The following is a 24,415-nucleotide window of genomic DNA, read 5'->3' as shown; positions in this document are numbered from 1 at the left end:
TTGCAAAGGAACCATGGGGAAACCACAATCCCTAGCAAACCCAAAATCCATCAAATTGAGCGCTGCCCCTGAGTCCACAAAGGCAAATGCATAAAAGGAAGACAATGAGCAAATCGATGTGACAGACAAAAGAAACTTTGGTTGCAAAGAACCCGCAGTAACAGAAGTAGCCAATCTCCTTTCACGTTTAGGGCAGACAGAGATGTTATGAGAAGCGTCTCCACAATAGAAGCACAGTCTATTCTTCCGTCTGAACCCCTGCCGACTAGCATTAGAAAGGACCCTATCACACTCCATAGGCTCCAAAGGCTGTTCCACAGGCACAAAACCAGCAGGTATGATAATGATAATAATAATAAAGTTTTATTTTTATAGCGCCAACATATTCCGCAGCGCTTTACAATTCAGAGGGGACATGTACAGACAATTTGAGACAATACAAAAAAAAACCAAAAATTAAGATACCAGGAGTAGGGTTGAGCGGACCCGGATCCGCACAGTTTGAGTGCCCGGATCCGAGTCCGGCCAGTACCCGGGATTCAGGGTACACGATCCGCATCCGTTTTTGTTTTTTTCTCTCTCTCTCTCACTCTCTTTCTCGTTCCGGATCCGTTTCCCCTTTGATTTACATGGCCGCGGATTCTGGATCGGATCCGGACTTCGGCGGCAACCCGATCCGGATCCTTCGGACCCGGATTATGACCGATCCGCTCAACTCTAACCAGGAGGAGTAAGGGCCCTGCTCGTAAGCTACAGTCTATGAGGAAATAGGGGAGACATAAAAGGTGAAAGGGGGAGAAAAGCTGGTTATATATGGTCCGGCCATCGATTTAAAAGGGTATTCAAAACCAGCTGCATGAACCCGTCATTGGCCAGAACTTATACCACTACAGGGGACAAGAATTGGAAGTACATTTTTTGTTATGAGGGCAGAAAGGGTCTAGATTAGATCAGGGAAGTGAGGTGATAGGCTAGTCTAATGAAATACGTTTTTAGGGCCCGCTTAAAGGTGTGAATGTTGGGAATTAATTGGATTGCTCTTGGTAGTGTGTTCCAGAGCATAGGCGCAGCTCGTGAGAAATCTTGATGACGGGAGTGTGAGGTTTGAATTGTTGAGGATAATAGAAGAAGCTGTGGAAAAATAAAGCGCAATAGGGTCTTACCCTTGTATGTAGGGGTATAGGATGGGGGAGCAATACTACTCACCAAATGTGGTTGTGAGAGTCACAACCACTGTAATCGCACGTAAAACTTGACCTCGGCAGCAGCAACCCAAAGCGGCAGATAACAGAGAGAGGTAGAAACCAGGTTCTTCAAAGCCGCGCCAATGATCACCAGCCAAAGGATCAGATCAATGAAGCTTTATTGTTGCATCGGTCTACGCGTTTCAGGAGCCCTGCTCCCTTCCTCAGGACCATCAGATACAAGCTTGTAACAATAAAGCTTCATTGATCTGATCCTTTGGCTGGTGATCATTGGCGCGGCTTTGAAGAACCCGGTTTCTACCTCGAATTGTTGAGGATGTCAGTCTTAAGTCATTAGCAGAGCGGAGGGCACGGGTGGGGTGATAGACAGAGATGAGGGAGGAGATGTAGGGCGGTGCGGAACCGTGGAGAGCTTTGTGAGTGAGAGTGATAAGTTTATATTGGATTCTGTAATGGATAGGCAACCAGTGCAATGACTGGCACAGAGCAGAGGCATCAGTGAAGCGGTTGCAGAGGAAAATGATCCTGGATGCGGCATTCAGAATGGATTGGAGAGGGGAGAGTTTAGTAACTGAGACCAATTAGTAAAGAGTTACAATAATCCAGGCGAGAATGAATGAGAGCGACAGTAGGTATCTTCCTGCGTTCACGTAACCGCCTATCAATCTGAATGGCTAAGGTCATAGAGGCATCAAGAACAGAAGGGAGGGGGAATCCCACCATTACATCCTTCACAGTATCAGCAATACCCTTCCGAAAAAGAGCCGCAAGCGCATCATCATTCCATTTGGTAAGGACCGCCCACTTTCGAAATTTCTGACAAAAAGTTTCTGCAGAATCCAAACCCTGAGTTAAGGACAACAAGCCTTTTCTGCTTGGTCCACAATATTGGGTTCCTCATATAATAATCCCAAGGCCTGAAAAAAGGAGTCCACATCATTGAGAATCGGATCATCAGACGCTAAAGAGAAGGCCCAGTCCTGAGGGTCACCACGCAGCAAGGAGATGACAATCTTAACCTGCTGTACGGGAGGACCTGCCCTGAGGACTTAGGGCACATGTCAAAAAATAATTTACAATTATTTTTGAAGCTCCAAAATCTTGACTTATCTCCCGAAAAAAATTCAGGAACAGGAATCTTAGGCTCTGCAAGGGGAGTCTGAGCAAGATAAGACTCTATACGACGAACCTTAGCATCAAGATGAGCAACACGCTCACCCAATTCATCCATGCTAGAAAAAGAAATCTTCCACAGAACCCAAAGAAAAAGAGGAAAAACACCAAAAAAAATAAAAAAAAAATGTTTCAGCAGACTTTTTTTTTTTTTCTTTCTTCTTAAGAGTATCCTTTAAATTTGTTGGCCGGATGTACTGTTATGATCCGGAACCATGGAAGACCACCATAAATCATTGGTGAAAGGTAACAAGAGCATTGGCAACTAATCTGGCCGCCATCCCCTTACTAACCAACACAACTAGAAGTAGCTGAGGGGTGAACTAACATCCTGTGCACCGCGAACCCAGCCGGTGAGCTAGCTATCCTAAAGGAAGGAAGGATGAATAACTCTCTGCCTCAGAAAATAGAGAGAGAATAGCAAGCCCCCCACATTCAAAGACTGCGGTGATATAGGAAAACACAATACACAGATAGATTATAGGATTAGCAAAAGGTGAGGCCCTACTGACTAAATAGGAAAGGACAGGAAAGGGACTGATGATGACCAGAGAAAAACCCTACAAAAATCCAAAAACCTGATAGTACAAAAAGCCCTCAGATCGCACGATCTGAACTCTGTCCTATATCAGGCGCTCGTGTCATACCAATGAACAGAAAGCAGGAATCACTACAAATTCAAGAAGCAACAAACACATGGACTTATAGGAGCAATACTCCAAACATAGCTGCAGGGAGCTTCCCAGTTAAGCAACTGAGAGGGAAGATTCCTGCATACAAATAAACTGACAATAACCACAGTAAATGACAAACTCAGATAAGAGCAAAAAGAACCAAACAACAAATAAAGAGCCAAGCACTTATCTGGGGTAGATGTGGTCTGGAGCAGGATGGAGCAGGCTGGTGTACAAAGAACAACTGACATCCGGCATAGCCTGCTATCAGACCAGGGTTTAAATAGGCAGAAAGTTAGCAATGGAAACGCCCATTGCTCAACACACCTGGTCTCTGACCAAACCATTCCTGGCCACAAGAGGGAGCCTCACAGCAGCAAAAGCATAACTGACATTCACAACATCTAACCCTCCCGCACTGTTTCCCGTTCTGTCACCCCCACATTATTCCCCGCTCTTCCCCTTCGGCACTGTTCCCCGTTCTGTCCCCCTCACACTGTTCCCAGCTCTTCCCCTCCCGCACTGTTCCCAGCTCTTCTCCTCTCGCCCTGTTCCCCACTCTTCTACTCCCGCACTGTTCCCCGCTCTTCTCCTCCCGCACTGTTCCTAGCTCTTCTCCTCCTGCACTGTTCCCCGCTCTTCTCCTCCCGCACTGGTCCCCGCTCTTCGCCCTCCCGCAGTGTTCCCCGCTCTTCGCCCTCCCGCACTGTTCCCCGCTCTTCGCCCTCCCGCACTGTTCCCCACTCTTCTCCCCAGGCACTGTTCCCTGCTCTTCCCCTCCTGCACTGTTCCCTGCTCTTCTCCTCCCGCACTGTTCCCCGCTCTTCCCCCTCCCGCACTGTTCCCCGCTCTTCCCCTCCCGCACTGTTCCCCGCTCTTCCCCTCCCGCACTGTTCCCCACTCTTCCCCTCCCACACTGTTCCCCGCTCTTCTCCTCCCGCACTGTTCCCCGCTCTTCCCCTCCCGCACTGTTCCCCGCTCTTCGCCCTCCCGCACTGTTCCCTGCTCTTCCCCTCCCGCACTGTTCCCCGCTCTTCCCCTCCCGCACTGTTCCCCGCTCTTCCCCTCCCGCACTGTTCTCTGCTCTTCCCCTCCTGCACTGTTCCCCGCTCTTCCCCTCCCGCACTGTTCTCTGCTCTTCCCCTCCTGCACTGTTCCCCGCTCTTCTCCTCCCGCACTGTTCCCCACTCTCTCCTCCCGCACTGTTCCCCGCTCTTCCCCTCCCGCACTGTTCTCTGCTCTTCCCCTCCTGCACTGTTCCCCGCTCGTCACCTCCCGCACTGTTCCCCGCTCTTCGCCCTCCCGCACTGTTCCCCGCTCTTCCCCTCCCGCACTGTTCTCTGCTCTTCCCCTCCTGCACTGTTCCCCGCTCTTCCCCTCCCGCACTGTTCCCCGCTCTTCTCCTCCCGCACTGTTCCCCGCTCTTCTCCTCCCGCACTGTTCCCCACTCTTCTCCTCCCGCACTGTTCCCCGCTCTTCCCCTCCCGCACTGTTCTCTGCTCTTCCCCTCCTGCACTGTTCCCCGCTCTTCCCCTCCCGCACTGTTCCCCGCTCTTCTCCTCCCGCACTGTTCTCTGCTCTTCCCCTCCTGCACTGTTCCCCGCTCTTCTCCTCCCGCACTGTTCCCCGCTCGTCACCTCCCGCACTGTTCTCTGCTCTTCTCCTCCTGCACTGTTCCCCGCTCTTCCCCTCCCGCACTGTTCTCTGCTCTTCCCCTCCTGCACTGTTCCCCGCTCGTCACCTCCCGCACTGTTCTCTGCTCTTCTCCTCCTGCACTGTTCCCCGCTCTTCCCCTCCCGCACTGTTCTCTGCTCTTCCCCTCCTGCACTGTTCCCCGCTCGTCACCTCCCGCACTGTTCTCTGCTCTTCCCCTCCTGCACTGTTCCCCGCTCTTCCCCTCCCGCACTGTTCCCCGCTCTTCCCCTCCTGCACTGTTCCCCGCTCGTCACCTCCCGCACTGTTCTCTGCTCTTCCCCTCCTGCACTGTTCCCCGCTCTTCCCCTCCCGCACTGTTCCCCGATCTTCTCCTCCCGCACTGTTCCCCGCTCGTCACCTCCCGCACTGTTCCCCGCTCGCCTCCTCCCGCACTGTTCCCCGCTCTTCTCCTGCCGCACTGTTCTCTGCTCTTCCCCTCCTGCACTGTTCCCCGCTCTTCTCCTCCCGCACTGTTCCCCGCTCGTCACCTCCCGCACTGTTCCCCGCTCGCCTCCTCCCGCACTGTTCCCCGCTCTTCACCCTCCCGCACTGTTCCCCGCTCGTCACCTCCCGCACTGTTCCCCGCTCTTCGCCCTCCCGCACTGTTCCCCGCTCGTCACCTCCCGCACTGTTCCCCGCTCGCCTCCTCCCGCACTGTTCCCCGCTCTTCTCCTCCCGCACTGTTCCCCGCTCCTCACCTCCCGCACTGTTCCCCGCTCGCCTCCTCCCGCACTGTTCCCCGCTCTTCGCCCTCCCGCACTGTTCCCCGCTCTTCTCCTCCCGCACTGTTCCCCGCTCGTCACCTCCCGCACTGTTCCCCGCTCGCCTCCTCCCGCACTGTTCCCCGCTCTTCTCCTCCCGCACTGTTCCCCGCTCTTCTCCTCCCGCACTGTTCCCCGCTCTTCTCCTCCCGCACTGTTCCCCGCTCGCCTCCTCCCGCACTGTTCCCCGCTCTTCTCCTGCCGCACTGTTCTCTGCTCTTCCCCTCCTGCACTGTTCCCCGCTCTTCTCCTCCCGCACTGTTCCCCGCTCGTCACCTCCCGTACTGTTCCCCGCTCGCCTCCTCCCGCACTGTTCCCCGCTCTTCGCCCTCCCGCACTGTTCCCCCGCTCGTCACCTCCCGCACTGTTCCCCGCTCTTCGCCCTCCCGCACTGTTCCCCGCTCCTCACCTCCCGCACTGTTCCCCGCTCGCCTCCTCCCGCACTGTTCCCCGCTCTTCGCCCTCCCGCACTGTTCCCCGCTCTTCTCCTCCCGCACTGTTCCCCGCTCGTCACCTCCCGCACTGTTCCCCGCTCGCCTCCTCCCGCACTGTTCCCTGCTCTTCCCCTCCTGCACTGTTCCCCGCTCTTCTCCTCCCGCACTGTTCCCCGCTCCTCACCTCCCGCACTGTTCCCCGCTCGCCTCCTCCCGCACTGTTCCCCGCTCTTCGCCCTCCCGCACTGTTCCCCGCTCCTCACCTCCCGCACTGTTCCCTGCTCTTCTCCTCCCGCACTGTTCCCCGCTCGTCACCTCCCGCACTGTTCCCCGCTCGCCTCCTCCCGCACTGTTCCCCGCTCGTCACCTCCCGCACTGTTCTCTGCTCTTCCCCTCCTGCACTGTTCCCCGCTCTTCCCCTCCCGCACTCTTCCCCGCTCTTCCCCTCCTGCACTGTTCCCCGCTCGTCACCTCCCGCACTGTTCTCTGCTCTTCTCCTCCCGCACTGTTCCCTGCTCTTCTCCTCCCGCACTGTTCCCCGCTCGTCACCTCCCGCACTGTTCCCCGCTCGCCTCCTCCCGCACTGTTCCCCGCTCTTCGCCCTCCCGCACTGTTCCCCGCTCTTCTCCTCCCGCACTGTTCCCCGCTCTTCGCCCTCCCGCACTGTTCCCCGCTCTTCTCCTCCCGCACTGTTCCCCGCTCTTCGCCCTCCCGCACTGTTCCCCGCTCTTCTCCTCCCGCACTGTTCCCCGCTCTTCTCCTCCCGCACTGTTCCCCGCTCTTCGCCCTCCCGCACTGTTCCCCGCTCTTCTCCTGCCGCACTGTTCCCCGCTCTTCGCCCTCCCGCACTGTTCCCCGCTTGCCTCCTCCCGCACTGTTCCCCGCTCGTCACCTCCCGCACTGTTCCCCGCTCGCCTCCTCCCGCACTGTTCCCCGCTCTTCTCCTCCCGCACTGTTCCCCGCTCTTCGCCCTCCCGCACTGTTCCCCGCTCTTCTCCTCCCGCACTGTTCCCCGCTCGCCTCCTCCCGCACTGTTCCCCGCTCTTCGCCCTCCCGCACTGTTCCCCGCTCTTCGCCCTCCCGCACTGTTCCCCGCTTGCCTCCTCCCGCACTGTTCCCCGCTCTTCTCCTCCCGCACTGTTCCCCGCTCGCCTCCTCCCGCACTGTTCCCCGCTCTTCTCCTCCCGCACTGTTCCCCGCTCTTCGCCCTCCCGCACTGTTCCCCGCTCTTCTCCTCCCGCACTGTTCCCCCGCTCGCCTCCTCCCGCACTGTTCCCCGCTCTTCGCCCTCCCGCACTGTTCCCCACGAACTGTTTCCCGTTCTGTCCCCTCCACCTTTATCTGCAGTGACCATAATCCCTTTATATTGGATCTGAGGCAGAAATGTTTCTATTCAGTGACATGTAGCAGAGATCTGCGTCTGGCGGGATCACATAGAAGGTGGTGACTGATTCTCACATCAGATGATTATATACAATATGTCATTTCCAGAACTGTCAGGAAATGAGCGAAGAAAGAGAATGAAAGTGAAAGCGTCCGGAGACAGAGAGCGGCACGAGAAGAAGAGAGGGGCGACTGCAGGAGCAAGGTGAGTCCTCACTGCAGAGCGTCTCACCCTTACAGTATCCTCTATACTCTGCAGAACGTCTCACCCTGACAGCGGCTTCTATACTCTGCAGAACATCTCACCCTGACAGCAGCCTCTATACTCTGCAGAGCGTCTCACCCTGACAGCGACCTCTATACTCTGCAGAGCGTCTCACCCTGACAGCGGCTTCTATACTCTGCAGAACATCTCACCCTGACAGCGGCTTCTATACTCTGCAGAACGTCTCACCCTGACAGCGGCTTCTATACTCTGCAGAACATCTCACCCTGACAGCAGCCTCTATACTCTGCAGAACATCTCACCCTGACAGCGGCTTCTATACTCTGCAGAACGTCTCACCCTGACAGCGGCTTCTATACTCTGCAGAACATCTCACCCTGACAGCGGCTTCTATACTCTGCAGAACGTCTCACCCTGACAGCGACCTCTATACTCTGCAGAACATCTCACCCTGACAGCGGCTTCTATACTCTGCAGAACGTCTCACCCTGACAGCGGCTTCTATACTCTGCAGAACGTCTCACCCTGACAGCGGCTTCTATACTCTGCAGAACATCTCACCCTGACAGCGGCTTCTATACTCTGCAGAACATCTCACCCTGACAGCGGCTTCTATACTCTGCAGAACATCTCACCCTGACAGCGGCTTCTATACTCTGCAGAACATCTCACCCTGACAGCGGCTTCTATACTCTGCAGAACGTCTCACCCTGACAGCGGCTTCTATACTCTGCAGAACGTCTCACCCTGACAGCGGCTTCTATACTCTGCAGAACATCTCACCCTGACAGCAGCCTCTATACTCTGCAGAACATCTCGCCCTGACAGCGGCTTCTATACTCTGCAGAACATCTCACCCTGACAGCGGCTTCTATACTCTGCAGAACATCTCACCCTGACAGCGGCTTCTATACTCTGCAGAACATCTCACCCTGACAGCAGCCTCTATACTCTGCAGAACGTCTCACCCTGACAGCGGCTTCTATACTCTGCAGAACATCTCACCCTGACAGCGACCTCTATACTCTGCAGAACATCTCACCCTGACAGCGGCTTCTATACTCTGCAGAACATCTCACCCTGACAGCGGCTTCTATACTCTGCAGAACATCTCACCCTGACAGCAGCCTCTATACTCTGCAGAACATCTCACCCTGACAGTGCCCTCTATACTCTGCAGAACATCTCACCCTGACAGCGGCTTCTATACTCTGCAGAACGTCTCACCCTGACAGCGGCTTCTATACTCTGCAGAACGTCTCACCCTGACAGCAGCCTCTATACTCTGCAGAACGTCTCACCCTGACAGCAGCCTCTATACTCTGCAGAACATCTCACCCTGACAGCGGCTTCTATACTCTGCAGAACATCTCACCCTGACAGCAGCCTCTATACTCTGCAGAACATCTCACCCTGACAGCGGCCTCTATACTCTGCAGAACATCTCACCCTGACAGCGACCTCTATACTCTGCAGAGCGTCTCACCCTGACAGCGACCTCTATACTCTGCAGAACATCTCACCCTGACAGCGGCTTCTATACTCTGCAGAACATCTCACCCTGACAGCGGCTTCTATACTCTGCAGAACATCTCACCCTGACAGTGCCCTCTATACTCTGCAGAACGTCTCACCCTGACAGTGCCCTCTATACTCTGCAGAACATCTCACCCTGACAGCGACCTCTATACTCTGCAGAACGTCTCACCCTGACAGTGCCCTCTATACTCTGCAGAACATCTCACCCTGACAGCGACCTCTATACTCTGCAGAACATCTCACCCTGACAGCGGCTTCTATACTCTGCAGAACATCTCACCCTGACAGCGGCTTCTATACTCTGCAGAGCGTCTCACCCTGACAGCGGCTTCTATACTCTGCAGAACATCTCACCCTGACAGCGGCTTCTATACTCTGCAGAACATCTCACCCTGACAGCGACCTCTATACTCTGCAGAACATCTCACCCTGACAGCGGCTTCTATACTCTGCAGAACATCTCACCCTGACAGCGACCTCTATACTCTGCAGAACATCTCACCCTGACAGCAGCCTCTATACTCTGCAGAACATCTCACCCTGACAGCGACCTCTATACTCTGCAGAACGTCTCACCCTGACAGCGGCTTCTATACTCTGCAGAACATCTCACCCTGACAGCAGCCTCTATACTCTGCAGAACATCTCACCCTGACAGCGGCTTCTATACTCTGCAGAACATCTCACCCTGACAGCGGCTTCTATACTCTGCAGAACATCTCACCCTGACAGCGACCTCTATACTCTGCAGAACATCTCACCCTGACAGCAGCCTCTATACTCTGCAGAACATCTCACCCTGACAGCGACCTCTATACTCTGCAGAACGTCTCACCCTGACAGCGGCTTCTATACTCTGCAGAACATCTCACCCTGACAGCGGCTTCTATACTCTGCAGAACATCTCACCCTGACAGCGACCTCTATACTCTGCAGAACATCTCACCCTGACAGCAGCCTCTATACTCTGCAGAACATCTCACCCTGACAGCGACCTCTATACTCTGCAGAACGTCTCACCCTGACAGCGGCTTCTATACTCTGCAGAACATCTCACCCTGACAGCGGCTTCTATACTCTGCAGAACATCTCACCCTGACAGCGACCTCTATACTCTGCAGAACATCTCACCCTGACAGCAGCCTCTATACTCTGCAGAACATCTCACCCTGACAGCGACCTCTATACTCTGCAGAACGTCTCACCCTGACAGCAGCCTCTATACTCTGCAGAACATCTCACCCTGACAGCGGCTTCTATACTCTGCAGAACATCTCACCCTGACAGCAGCCTCTATACTCTGCAGAACATCTCACCCTGACAGCGACCTCTATACTCTGCAGAACATCTCACCCTGACAGCGACCTCTATACTCTGCAGAACATCTCACCCTGACAGCAGCCTCTATACTCTGCAGAACATCTCACCCTGACAGCGACCTCTATACTCTGCAGAACATCTCACCCTGACAGCGACCTCTATACTCTGCAGAACATCTCACCCTGACAGTATCCTCTATACTCTGCAGATATCACCCCCTGACAGCGGCTTCTATACTCTGCAGAACGTCTCACCCTGACAGCGGCTTCTATACTCTGCAGAACGTCTCACCCTGACAGCGGCTTCTATACTCTGCAGAACATCTCACCCTGACAGCGACCTCTATACTCTGCAGAACATCTCACCCTGACAGCGGCTTCTATACTCTGCAGAACGTCTCACCCTGACAGCGGCTTCTATACTCTGCAGAACATCTCACCCTGACAGTGCCCTCTATACTCTGCAGAACATCTCACCCTGACAGCGGCTTCTATACTCTGCAGAACGTCTCACCCTGACAGCGGCTTCTATACTCTGCAGAACATCTCACCCTGACAGCGGCTTCTATACTCTGCAGAACATCTCACCCTGACAGCGGCTTCTATACTCTGCAGAACATCTCACCCTGACAGCGACCTCTATACTCTGCAGAACATCTCACCCTGACAGTATCCTCTATACTCTGCAGAACATCTCACCCTGACAGCGACCTCTATACTCTGCAGAACGTCTCACCCTGACAGTGCCCTCTATACTCTGCAGAACGTCTCACCCTGACAGTATCCTCTATACTCTGCAGAACATCTCACCCTGACAGCGACCTCTATACTCTGCAGAACGTCTCACCCTGACAGTGCCCTCTATACTCTGCAGAACGTCTCACCCTGACAGTATCCTCTATACTCTGCAGAACATCTCACCCTGACAGCGACCTCTATACTCTGCAGAACGTCTCACCCTGACAGTGCCCTCTATACTCTGCAGAACGTCTCACCCTGACAGCAGCCTCTATACTCTTCAGAACATTTGTTTCTTCATGTATTTACCTCATACTGGTGGTCATACCTGTGTTTACCTGCAGACTATCACTTCTGAGCCCCATCCACAGTGTCCCCTCTGTAGGCAGCTGCTTAGGGCAACATGTGGCTCAAACTGAGGGTAAAGAACTATAAACCACATTGTAAAGATAAGCGACTGAATGATCAGCGTCAGTGTGATATACAGTAGAGGGGAAGGTGGAGGGCGCTAGAGGGGCAATTCCATGACACTTTGCCTGTCCGCCATCCTGATAGGGGGACTCCTGACTGCGCCCCTATAGAGCTCGTCCTGCCCCTGGCGATGTCACATTCTGCCCACAGGGGGCAGCAGGGCGTGGGTGTGCGCCAGGCGGGGGCGCCGCATGCTCATCACTCCTAAAAGTGAAACTGTCCTCAGTCACTGTGGACTCTGCTCCCGAGAGGAGACAATGGAGAAACGGAAGAGAAAAAACACAGAATAAGTACAAAATATAGAGGAGATAGAAAGTATACAGCGGACACAAGAAAAGCCACAAATATAGAAGAGATAGAAAGTATACAGCGGACACAAGAAAAGCCACAAATATAGAGGAGATAGAAAGTATACAGCGGTCACAAGAAAAGCCACAAATATAGAAGAGATAGAAAGTATACAGCGGACACAAGAAAAGCCACAAATATAGAGGAGATAGAAAGTATACAGCGGTCACAAGAAAAGCCACAAATATAGAAGAGATAGAAAGTATACAGCGGACACAAGAAAAGCCAAAAATATAGAAGAGATAGAAAGTATACAGCGGACACAAGAAAAGCCACAAATATAGAAGACATAGAAAGTATACAGCGGACACAAGAAAAGCCACAAATATAGAAGAGATAGAAAGTATACAGCGGACACAAGAAAAGCCACAAATATAGAAGAGATAGAAAGTATACAGCGGACACAAGAAAAAGCCACAAATATAGAAGAGATAAAAAGTATACAGCGGACACAAGAAAAGCCACAAATATAGAGGAGATAGAAAGTATACAGCGGACACAAGAAAAGCCACAAATATAGAAGGAGATAGAAAGTATACAGCGGACACAAGAAAAGCCACAAATATAGAAGGAGATAGAAAGTATACAGCGGACACAAGAAAAGCCACAAATATAGAAGAGATAGAAAGTATACAGCGGACACAAGAAAAGCCACAAATATAGAAGAGATAGAAAGTATACAGCGGACACAAGAAAAGCCACAAATATAGAAGAGATAGAAAGTATACAGCGGACACAAGAAAAGCCACAAATATAGAAGGAGATAGAAAGTATACAGCGGACACAAGAAAAGCCACAAATATAGAAGAGATAGAAAGTATACAGCGGACACAAGAAAAGCCACAAATATAGAAGAGATAGAAAGTATACAGCGGACACAAGAAAAGCCACAAATATAGAAGAGATAGAAAGTATACAGCGGACACAAGAAAAGCCACAAATATAGAGGAGATAGAAAGTATACAGCGGACACAAGAAAAGCCACAAATATAGAGGAGATAGAAAGTATACAGCGGACACAAGAAAAGCCACAAATATAGAGGAAGAGAGATAGAAAGTATACAGCGGACACAAGAAAAGCCACAAATATAGAAGAGATAGAAAGTATACAGCGGACACAAGAAAAGCCACAAATATAGAAGAGATAGAAAGTATACAGCGGACACAAGAAAAGCCACAAATATAGAAGAGATAGAAAGTATACAGCGGACACAAGAAAAGCCACAAATATAGAAGAGATAGAAAGTATACAGCGGACACAAGAAAAGCCACAAATATAGAGGAGATAGAAAAGTATACAGCGGACACAAGAAAAGCCACAAATATAGAGGAGATAGAAAGTATACAGCGGACACAAGAAAAGCCACAAATATAGAGGAGATAGAAAGTATACAGCGGACACAAGAAAAGCCACAAATATAGAGGAGATAGAAAGTATACAGCGGACACAAGAAAAGCCACAAATATAGAGGAGATAGAAAGTATACAGCGGACACAAGAAAAGCCACAAATATAGAGGAGATAGAAAGTATACAGCGGACACAAGAAAAGCCACAAATATAGAAGAGATAGAAAGTATACAGCGGACACAAGAAAAGCCACAAATATAGAGGAGATAGAAAGTATACAGCGGACACAAGAAAAGCCACAAATATAGAGAGATAGAAAGTATACAGCGGACACAAGAAAAGCCACAAATATAGAGGAGATAGAAAGTATACAGCGGACACAAGAAAAGCCACAAATATAGAAGAGATAGAAAGTATACAGCGGACACAAGAAAAGCCACAAATATAGAGGAGATAGAAAGTATACAGCGGACACAAGAAAAGCCACAAATATAGAGGAGATAGAAAGTATACAGCGGACACAAGAAAAGCCACAAATATAGAAGAGATAGAAAGTATACAGCGGACACAAGAAAAGCCACAAATATAGAGGAGATAGAAAGTATACAGCGGACACAAGAAAAGCCACAAATATAGAGGAGATAGAAAGTATACAGCGGACACAAGAAAAGCCACAAATATAGAGGAGATAGAAAGTATACAAAGGACACAAGAAAAGCCACAAATATAGAGGAGATAGAAAGTATACAGCGGACACAAGAAAAGCCACAAATATAGAAGAGATAGAAAGTATACAGCGGACACAAGAAAAGCCACAAATATAGAAGAGATAGAAAGTATACAGCGGACACAAGAAAAGCCACAAATATAGAGGAGATAGAAAGTATACAGCGGACACAAGAAAAGCCACAAATATAGAGGAGATAGAAAGTATACAGCGGACACAAGAAAAGCCACAAATATAGAAGAGATAGAAAGTATACAGCGGACACAAGAAAAGCCACAAATATAGAGGAGATAGAAAGTATACAGCGGACACAAGAAAAGCCACAAATATAGAGGAGATAGAAAGTATACAGCGGACACAAGAAAAGCCACAAATATAGAAGAGATAGAAAGTATACAGCGGACACAAGAAAAGCCACAAATATAGAAGACATAGAAAGTATACAGCGGACACAAGAAAAGCCACAAATATAGAAGAGATAGAAAGTATACAGCGGACACAAGAAAAGCCACAAATATAGAAGAGATAGAAAGTATACAGCGGACACAAGAAAAGCCACAAATATAGAAGAGATAAAAAGTATACAGCGGACACAAGAAAAGCCACAAATATAGAGGAGATAAAAAGTATACAGCGGACACAAGAAAAGCCACAAATATAGAGGAGATAGAAAGTATACAGCGGACACAAGAAAAGCCACAAATATAGAGGATATAGAGGAGATAGAAAGTATACAGCAGACACAAGAAAAGCCAAAAATATAGAAGAGATAGAAAGTATACAGCGGACACAAGAAAAGCCACAAATATAGAAGAGATAGAAAGTATACAGCGGACACAAGAAAAGCCACAAATATAGAAGAGATAGAAAGTATACAGCGGACACAAGAAAAGCCACAAATATAGAAGAGATAGAAAGTATACAGCGGACACAAGAAAAGCCACAAATATAGAGGAGATAGAAAATATACAGCGGACACAAGAAAAGCCACAAATATAGAGGAGATAGAAAGTATACAGCGGACACAAGAAAAGCCACAAATATAGAGGAGATAGAAAGTATACAGCGGACACAAGAAAAGCCACAAATATAGAGGAGATAGAAAGTATACAGCGGACACAAGAAAAGCCACAAATATAGAGGAGATAAAAAGTATACAGCGGACACAAGAAAAGCCACAAATATAGAGGAGATAGAAAGTATACAGCGGACACAAGAAAAGCCACAAATATAGAAGAGATAGAAAGTATACAGCGGACACAAGAAAAGCCACAAATATAGAGGAGATAGAAAGTATACAGCGGACACAAGAAAAGCCACAAATATAGAAGAGATAGAAAGTATACAGCGGACACAAGAAAAGCCACAAATATAGAGGAGATAGAAAGTATACAGCGGACACAAGAAAAGCCACAAATATAGAAGAGATAGAAAGTATACAGCGGACACAAGAAAAGCCACAAATATAGAGGAGATAAAAAGTATACAGCGGACACAAGAAAAGCCACAAATATAGAGGAGATAGAAAGTATACAGCGGACACAAGAAAAGCCACAAATATAGAAGAGATAGAAAGTATACAGTGGACACAAGAAAAGCCACAAATATAGAGGAGATAGAAAGTATACAGCGGACACAAGAAAAGCCACAAATATAGAGGAGATAGAAAGTATACAGCGGACACAAGAAAAGCCACAAATATAGAGGAGATAAAAAGTATACAGCGGACACAAGAAAAGCCACAAATATAGAGGAGATAGAAAGTATACAGCGGACACAAGAAAAGCCACAAATATAGAAGAGATAGAAAGTATACAGCGGACACAAGAAAAGCCACAAATATAGAAGAGATAGAAAGTATACAGCGGACACAAGAAAAGCCACAAATATAGAGGAGATAGAAAGTATACAGCGGACACAAGAAAAGCCACAAATATAGAGGAGATAGAAAGTATACAGCGGACACAAGAAAAGCCACAAATATAGAAGAGATAGAAAGTATACAGCGGACACAAGAAAAGCCACAAATATAGAGGAGATAAAAAGTATACAGCGGACACAAGAAAAGCCACAAATATAGAGGAGATAGAAAGTATACAGCGGACACAAGAAAAGCCACAAATATAGAAGAGATAGAAAGTATACAGCGGACACAAGAAAAGCCACAAATATAGAAGAGATAGAAAGTATACAGCGGACACAAGAAAAGCCACAAATATAGAGGAGATATAAAGTGAACAGCGGACACAAGAAAAGCCACAAATATAGAAGAGATAGCAAGTATACAGCGGACACAAGAAAAGCCAAAAATATAGAAGAGATAGAAAGTATACAACGGACACAAGAAAAGCCACAAATATAGAAGAGATAGAAAGTATACAGCGGACACAAGAAAAGCCACAAATATAGAGGAGATAGAAAGTATACAGCGGACACAAGAAAAGCCACAAATATAGAGGAGATAGAAAGTATACAGCGAACACAAGAAAAGCCAAAAATATAGAAGAGCTAGAAAGTATACAGCGGACACAAGAAAAGCTACAAATATAGAGGAGATAGAAAGTATACAGCGGACACAAGAAAAGCCACAAATATAGAAGAGATAGAAAGTATACAGCGGACACAAGAAAAGCCACAAATATAGAAGAGATAGAAAGTATACAGCGGACACAAGAAAAGCCACAAATATAGGAGAGATAGAAAGTATACAGCGGACACAAGAAAAGCCACAAATATAGAGGAGATAGAAAGTATACAGCGGACACAAGAAAAGCCACAAATATAGAAGAGATAGAAAGTATACAGCGGACACAAGAAAAGCCACAAATATAGAGGAGATAGAAAGTATACAGCGGACACAAGAAAAGCCACAAATATAGAGGAGATAGAAAGTATACAGCGGACACAAGAAAAGCCACAAATATAGAGGAGATAGCAAGTATACAGCGGACACAAGAAAAGCCAAAAATATAGAAGAGATAGAAAGTATACAGCGGACACAAGAAAAGCCACAAATATAGAAGAGATAGAAAGTATACAGCGGACACAAGAAAAGCCACAAATATAGAAGAGATAGAAAGTATACAGCGGACACAAGAAAAGCCACAAATATAGAGGATATAGAGGAGATAGAAAGTATACAGCGGACACAAGAAAAGCCAAAAATATAGAAGAGATAGAAAGTATACAGCGGACACAAGAAAAGCCAAAAATATAGAAGAGATAGAAAGTATACAGCGGACACAAGAAAAGCCAAAAATATAGAAGAGATAGAAAGTATACAGCGGACACAAGAAAAGCCAAAAATATCGAAGAGATAGAAAGTATACAGCGGACACAAGAAAAGCCACAAATATAGAAGAGATAGAAAGTATACAGCGGACACAAGAAAAGCCACAAATATAGAAGAGATAGAAAGTATACAGCGGACACAAGAAAAGCCACAATTATAGAAGAGATAGAAAGTATACAGCGGACACAAGAAAAGCCACAAATATAGAAGAGATAGAAAGTATACAGCGGACACAAGAAAAGCCACAATTATAGAAGAGATAGAAAGTATACAGCGGACACAAGAAAAGCCACAAATATAGAGGAGATAGAAAATATACAGCGGACACAAGAAAAGCCACAAATATAAAGGAGATAGAAAGTATACAGCGGACACAAGAAAAGCCACAAATATAGAGGAGATAGAAAGTATACAGCGGACACAAGAAAAGCCACAAATATAGAAGAGATAGAAAGTATACAGCGGACACAAGAAAAGCCACAAATATAGAAGAGATAGAAAGTATACAGCGGACACAAGAAAAGCCACAAATATAGAAGAGATAGAAAGTATACAGTGGACACAAGAAAAGCCACAAATATAGAGGAGATAGAAAGTATACAGCGAACACAAGAAAAGCCACAAATATAGAAGAGATAGAAAGTATACAGCGGACACAAGAAAAGCCACAAATATAGAAGAGATAGAAAGTATACAGCGGACACAAGAAAAGCCACAAATATAGAAGAGATAGAAAGTATACAGTGGACACAAGAAAAGCCACAAATATAGAGGAGATAGAAAGTATACAGCGGACACAAGAAAAGCCACAAATATAGAGGAGATAGAAAGTATACAGCGGACACAAGAAAAGCCACAAATATAGAAGAGATAGAAAGTATACAGCGGACACAAGAAAAGCCACAAATATAGAAGAGATAGAAAGTATACAGCGGACACAAGAAAAGCCACAAATATAGAAGAGATAGAAAGTATACAGCGGACACAAGAAAAGCCACAAATATAGAGGAGATAGAAAGTATACAGCGGACACAAGAAAAGCCACAAATATAGAGGAGATAGAAAGTATACAGCGGACACAAGAAAAGCCACAAATATAGAGGAGATAGAAAGTATACAGCGGACACAAGAAAAGCCACAAATATAGAGGAGATAGAAAGTATACAGCGGACACAAGAAAAGCCACAAATATAGAAGAGATAGAAAGTATACAGCGGACACAAGAAAAGCCACAAATATAGAGGAGATAGAAAGTATACAGCGGACACAAGAAAAGCCACAAATATAGAAGAGATAGAAAGTATACAGCGGACACAAGAAAAGCCACAAATATAGAGGAGATAGAAAGTATACAGCGGACACAAGAAAAGCCACAAATATAGAAGAGATAGAAAGTATACAGCGGACACAAGAAAAGCCACAAATATAGAGGAGATAGAAAGTATACAGCGGACACAAGAAAAGCCACAAATATAGAAGAGATATAAAGTATACAGCGGACACAAGAAAAGCCACAAATATAGAGGAGATAAAAAGTATACAGCGGACACAAGAAAAGCCACAAATATAGAGGAGATAGAAAGTATACAGCGGACACAAGAAAAGCCACAAATATAGAAGAGATAGAAAGTATACAGTGGACACAAGAAAAGCCACAAATATAGAGGAGATAGAAAGTATACAGCGGACACAAGAAAAGCCACAAATATAGAGGAGATAGAAAGTATACAGCGGACACAAGAAAAGCCACAAATATAGAGGAGATAAAAAGTATACAGCGGACACAAGAAAAGCCACAAATATAGAGGAGATAGAAAGTATACAGCGGACACAAGAAAAGCCACAAATATAGAAGAGATAGAAAGTATACAGCGGACACAAGAAAAGCCACAAATATAGAGGAGATAGAAAGTATACAGCGGTCACAAGAAAAGCCACAAATATAGAAGAGATAGAAAGTATACAGCGGACACAAGAAAAGCCAAAAATATAGAAGAGATAGAAAGTATACAGCGGACACAAGAAAAGCCACAAATATAGAAGACATAGAAAGTATACAGCGGACACAAGAAAAGCCACAAATATAGAAGAGATAGAAAGTATACAGCGGACACAAGAAAAGCCACAAATATAGAAGAGATAGAAAGTATACAGCGGACACAAGAAAAGCCACAAATATAGAAGAGATAAAAAGTATACAGCGGACACAAGAAAAGCCACAAATATAGAGGAGATAAAAAGTATACAGCGGACACAAGAAAAGCCACAAATATAGAGGAGATAGAAAGTATACAGCGGACACAAGAAAAGCCACAAATATAGAGGATATAGAGGAGATAGAAAGTATACAGCGGACACAAGAAAAGCCAAAAATATAGAAGAGATAGAAAGTATACAGCGGACACAAGAAAAGCCACAAATATAGAAGAGATAGAAAGTATACAGCGGACACAAGAAAAGCCACAAATATAGAAGAGATAGAAAGTATACAGCGGACACAAGAAAAGCCACAAATATAGAAGAGATAGAAAGTATACAGCGGACACAAGAAAAGCCACAAATATAGAGGAGATAGAAAAGTATACAGCGGACACAAGAAAAGCCACAAATATAGAGGAGATAGAAAGTATACAGCGGACACAAGAAAAGCCACAAATATAGAGGAGATAGAAAGTATACAGCGGACACAAGAAAAGCCACAAATATAGAGGAGATAGAAAGTATACAGCGGACACAAGAAAAGCCACAAATATAGAGGAGATAAAAAGTATACAGCGGACACAAGAAAAGCCACAAATATAGAGGAGATAGAAAGTATACAGCGGACACAAGAAAAGCCACAAATATAGAAGAGATAGAAAGTATACAGCGGACACAAGAAAAGCCACAAATATAGAGGAGATAGAAAGTATACAGCGGACACAAGAAAAGCCACAAATATAGAAGAGATAGAAAGTATACAGCGGACACAAGAAAAGCCACAAATATAGAGGAGATAGAAAGTATACAGCGGACACAAGAAAAGCCACAAATATAGAAGAGATAGAAAGTATACAGCGGACACAAGAAAAGCCACAAATATAGAGGAGATAGAAAGTATACAGCGGACACAAGAAAAGCCACAAATATAGAGGAGATAGAAAGTATACAGCGGACACAAGAAAAGCCACAAATATAGAAGAGATAGAAAGTATACAGTGGACACAAGAAAAGCCACAAATATAGAGGAGATAGAAAGTATACAGCGGACACAAGAAAAGCCACAAATATAGAGGAGATAGAAAGTATACAGCGGACACAAGAAAAGCCACAAATATAGAGGAGATAAAAAGTATACAGCGGACACAAGAAAAGCCACAAATATAGAGGAGATAGAAAGTATACAGCGGACACAAGAAAAGCCACAAATATAGAAGAGATAGAAAGTATACAGCGGACACAAGAAAAGCCACAAATATAGAAGAGATAGAAAGTATACAGCGGACACAAGAAAAGCCACAAATATAGAGGAGATAGAAAGTATACAGCGGACACAAGAAAAGCCACAAATATAGAGGAGATAGAAAGTATACAGCGGACACAAGAAAAGCCACAAATATAGAAGAGATAGAAAGTATACAGCGGACACAAGAAAAGCCACAAATATAGAGGAGATAGAAAAGTATACAGCGGACACAAGAAAAGCCACAAATATAGAGGAGATAGAAAGTATACAGCGGACACAAGAAAAGCCACAAATATAGAAGAGATAGAAAGTATACAGCGGACACAAGAAAAGCCACAAATATAGAAGAGATAGAAAGTATACAGCGGACACAAGAAAAGCCACAAATATAGAAGAGATAGAAAGTATACAGCGGACACAAGAAAAGCCACAAATATAGAAGAGATAGAAAGTATACAGCGGACACAAGAAAAGCCACAAATATAGAAGAGATAGAAAAGTATACAGCGGACACAAGAAAAGCCACAAATATAGAGGAGATAAAAAGTATACAGCGGACACAAGAAAAGCCACAAATATAGAGGAGATAGAAAGTATACAGCGGACACAAGAAAAGCCACAAATATAGAGGATATAGAGGAGATAGAAAGTATACAGCGGACACAAGAAAAGCCACAAATATAGAAGAGATAGAAAGTATACAGCGGACACAAGAAAAGCCACAAATATAGAAGAGATAGAAAGTATACAGCGGACACAAGAAAAGCCACAAATATAGAAGAGATAGAAAGTATACAGCGGACACAAGAAAAGCCACAAATATAGAGGAGATAGAAAGTATACAGCGGACACAAGAAAAGCCACAAATATAGAGGAGATAGAAAGTATACAGCGGACACAAGAAAAGCCACAAATATAGAGGAGATAGAAAGTATACAGCGGACACAAGAAAAGCCACAAATATAGAGGAGATAGAAAGTATACAGCGGACACAAGAAAAGCCACAAATATAGAGGAGATAGAAAGTATACAGCGGACACAAGAAAAGCCACAAATATAGAGGAGATAGAAAGTATACAGCGGACACAAGAAAAGCCACAAATATAGAGGAGATAGAAAGTATACAGCGGACACAAGAAAAGCCACAAATATAGAGGAGATAGAAAAGTATACAGCGGACACAAGAAAAGCCACAAATATAGAGGAGATAGAAAGTATACAGCGGACACAAGAAAAGCCACAAATATAGAAGAGATAGAAAGTATACAGCGGACACAAGAAAAGCCACAAATATAGAAGAGATAGAAAGTATACAGCGGACACAAGAAAAGCCACAAATATAGAGGAGATAGAAAGTATACAGCGGACACAAGAAAAGCCACAAATATAGAGGAGATAGAAAGTATACAGCGGACACAAGAAAAGCCACAAATATAGAAGAGATAGAAAGTATACAGCGGACACAAGAAAAGCCACAAATATAGAGGAGATAAAAAGTATACAGCGGACACAAGAAAAGCCACAAATATAGAGGAGATAGAAAGTATACAGCGGACACAAGAAAAGCCACAAATATAGAAGAGATAGAAAGTATACAGCGGACACAAGAAAAGCCACAAATATAGAAGAGATAGAAAGTATACAGCGGACACAAGAAAAGCCACAAATATAGAAGAGATAGAAAGTATACAGCGGACACAAGAAAAGCCACAAATATAGAAGAGATAGAAAGTATACAGCGGACACAAGAAAAGCCACAAATATAGAAGAGATAGAAAGTATACAGCGGACACAAGAAAAGCCACAAATATAGAGGAGATAGAAAAGTATACAGCGGACACAAGAAAAGCCACAAATATAGAGGAGATAGAAAGTATACAGCGGACACAAGAAAAGCCACAAATATAGAGGATATAGAGGAGATAGAAAGTATACAGCGGACACAAGAAAAGCCACAAATATAGAAGAGATAGAAAGTATACAGCGGACACAAGAAAAGCCACAAATATAGAAGAGATAGAAAGTATACAGCGGACACAAGAAAAGCCACAAATATAGAAGAGATAGAAAGTATACAGCGGACACAAGAAAAGCCACAAATATAGAAGAGATAGAAAGTATACAGCGGACACAAGAAAAGCCACAAATATAGAGGAGATAGAAAAGTATACAGCGGACACAAGAAAAGCCACAAATATAGAGGAGATAGAAAGTATACAGCGGACACAAGAAAAGCCACAAATATAGAGGAGATAGAAAGTATACAGCGGACACAAGAAAAGCCACAAATATAGAGGAGATAGAAAGTATACAGCGGACACAAGAAAAGCCACAAATATAGAGGAGATAGAAAGTATACAGCGGACACAAGAAAAGCCACAAATATAGAGGAGATAGAAAGTATACAGCGGACACAAGAAAAGCCACAAATATAGAAGGAGATAGAAAGTATACAGCGGACACAAGAAAAGCCACAAATATAGAGGAGATAGAAAGTATACAGCGGACACAAGAAAAGCCACAAATATAGAAGAGATAGAAAGTATACAGCGGACACAAGAAAAGCCACAAATATAGAGGAGATAGAAAGTATACAGCGGACACAAGAAAAGCCACAAATATAGAAGAGATAGAAAGTATACAGCGGACACAAGAAAAGCCACAAATATAGAGGAGATAGAAAAGTATACAGCGGACACAAGAAAAGCCACAAATATAGAGGAGATAGAAAGTATACAGCGGACACAAGAAAAGCCACAAATATAGAAGAGATAGAAAGTATACAGCGGACACAAGAAAAGCCACAAATATAGAGGAGATAGAAAGTATACAGCGGACACAAGAAAAGCCACAAATATAGAGGAGATAGAAAGTATACAGCGGACACAAGAAAAGCCACAAATATAGAGGAGATAAAAAGTATACAGCGGACACAAGAAAAGCCACAAATATAGAGGAGATAGAAAGTATACAGCGGACACAAGAAAAGCCACAAATATAGAAGGAGATAGAAAGTATACAGCGGACACAAGAAAAGCCACAAATATAGAAGAGATAGAAAGTATACAGCGGACACAAGAAAAGCCACAAATATAGAGGAGATAGAAAGTATACAGCGGACACAAGAAAAGCCACAAATATAGAGGAGATAGAAAGTATACAGCGGACACAAGAAAAGCCACAAATATAGAAGAGATAGAAAGTATACAGCGGACACAAGAAAAGCCACAAATATAGAGGAGATAGAAAGTATACAGCGGACACAAGAAAAGCCACAAATATAGAGGAGATAGAAAGTATACAGCGGACACAAGAAAAGCCACAAATATAGAAGAGATAGAAAGTATACAGCGGACACAAGAAAAGCCACAAATATAGAAGAGATAGAAAGTATACAGCGGACACAAGAAAAGCCACAAATATAGAGGAGATATAAAGTGAACAGCGGACACAAGAAAAGCCACAAAATATAGAAGAGATAGCAAGTATACAGCGGACACAAGAAAAGCCAAAAATATAGAAGAGATAGAAAGTATACAACGGACACAAGAAAAGCCACAAATATAGAAGAGATAGAAAGTATACAGCGGACACAAGAAAAGCCACAAATATAGAGGAGATAGAAAGTATACAGCG

General features: G+C 45.5%; 1 protein-coding gene across 1 annotated transcript in view; it reads left to right on the top strand.

Annotated features, from left to right (window-relative positions):
* Nucleotides 1-7,508: 7,508 nt before the first annotated feature.
* LOC142258615 (interferon-induced very large GTPase 1-like) overlaps nt 7,509-24,415 on the top strand; it is a 64,656-nt gene continuing 47,749 nt past the window's right edge. Inside the window, exon 1 of the mRNA XM_075331253.1 lies at nt 7,509-7,530. The gene's annotated coding sequence lies outside the window, so the exon portion shown is untranslated. The remainder of the gene's footprint in view (nt 7,531-24,415) is intronic.

Source organism: Anomaloglossus baeobatrachus, chromosome 12 (genome assembly GCF_048569485.1).
Source record: "Anomaloglossus baeobatrachus isolate aAnoBae1 chromosome 12, aAnoBae1.hap1, whole genome shotgun sequence".
Classification (NCBI taxonomy): Eukaryota; Metazoa; Chordata; class Amphibia; order Anura; family Aromobatidae; genus Anomaloglossus; species Anomaloglossus baeobatrachus.
Note: the sequence above shows the minus strand (reverse complement) of the source record. Positions and strands in the feature narration are given on the sequence as shown.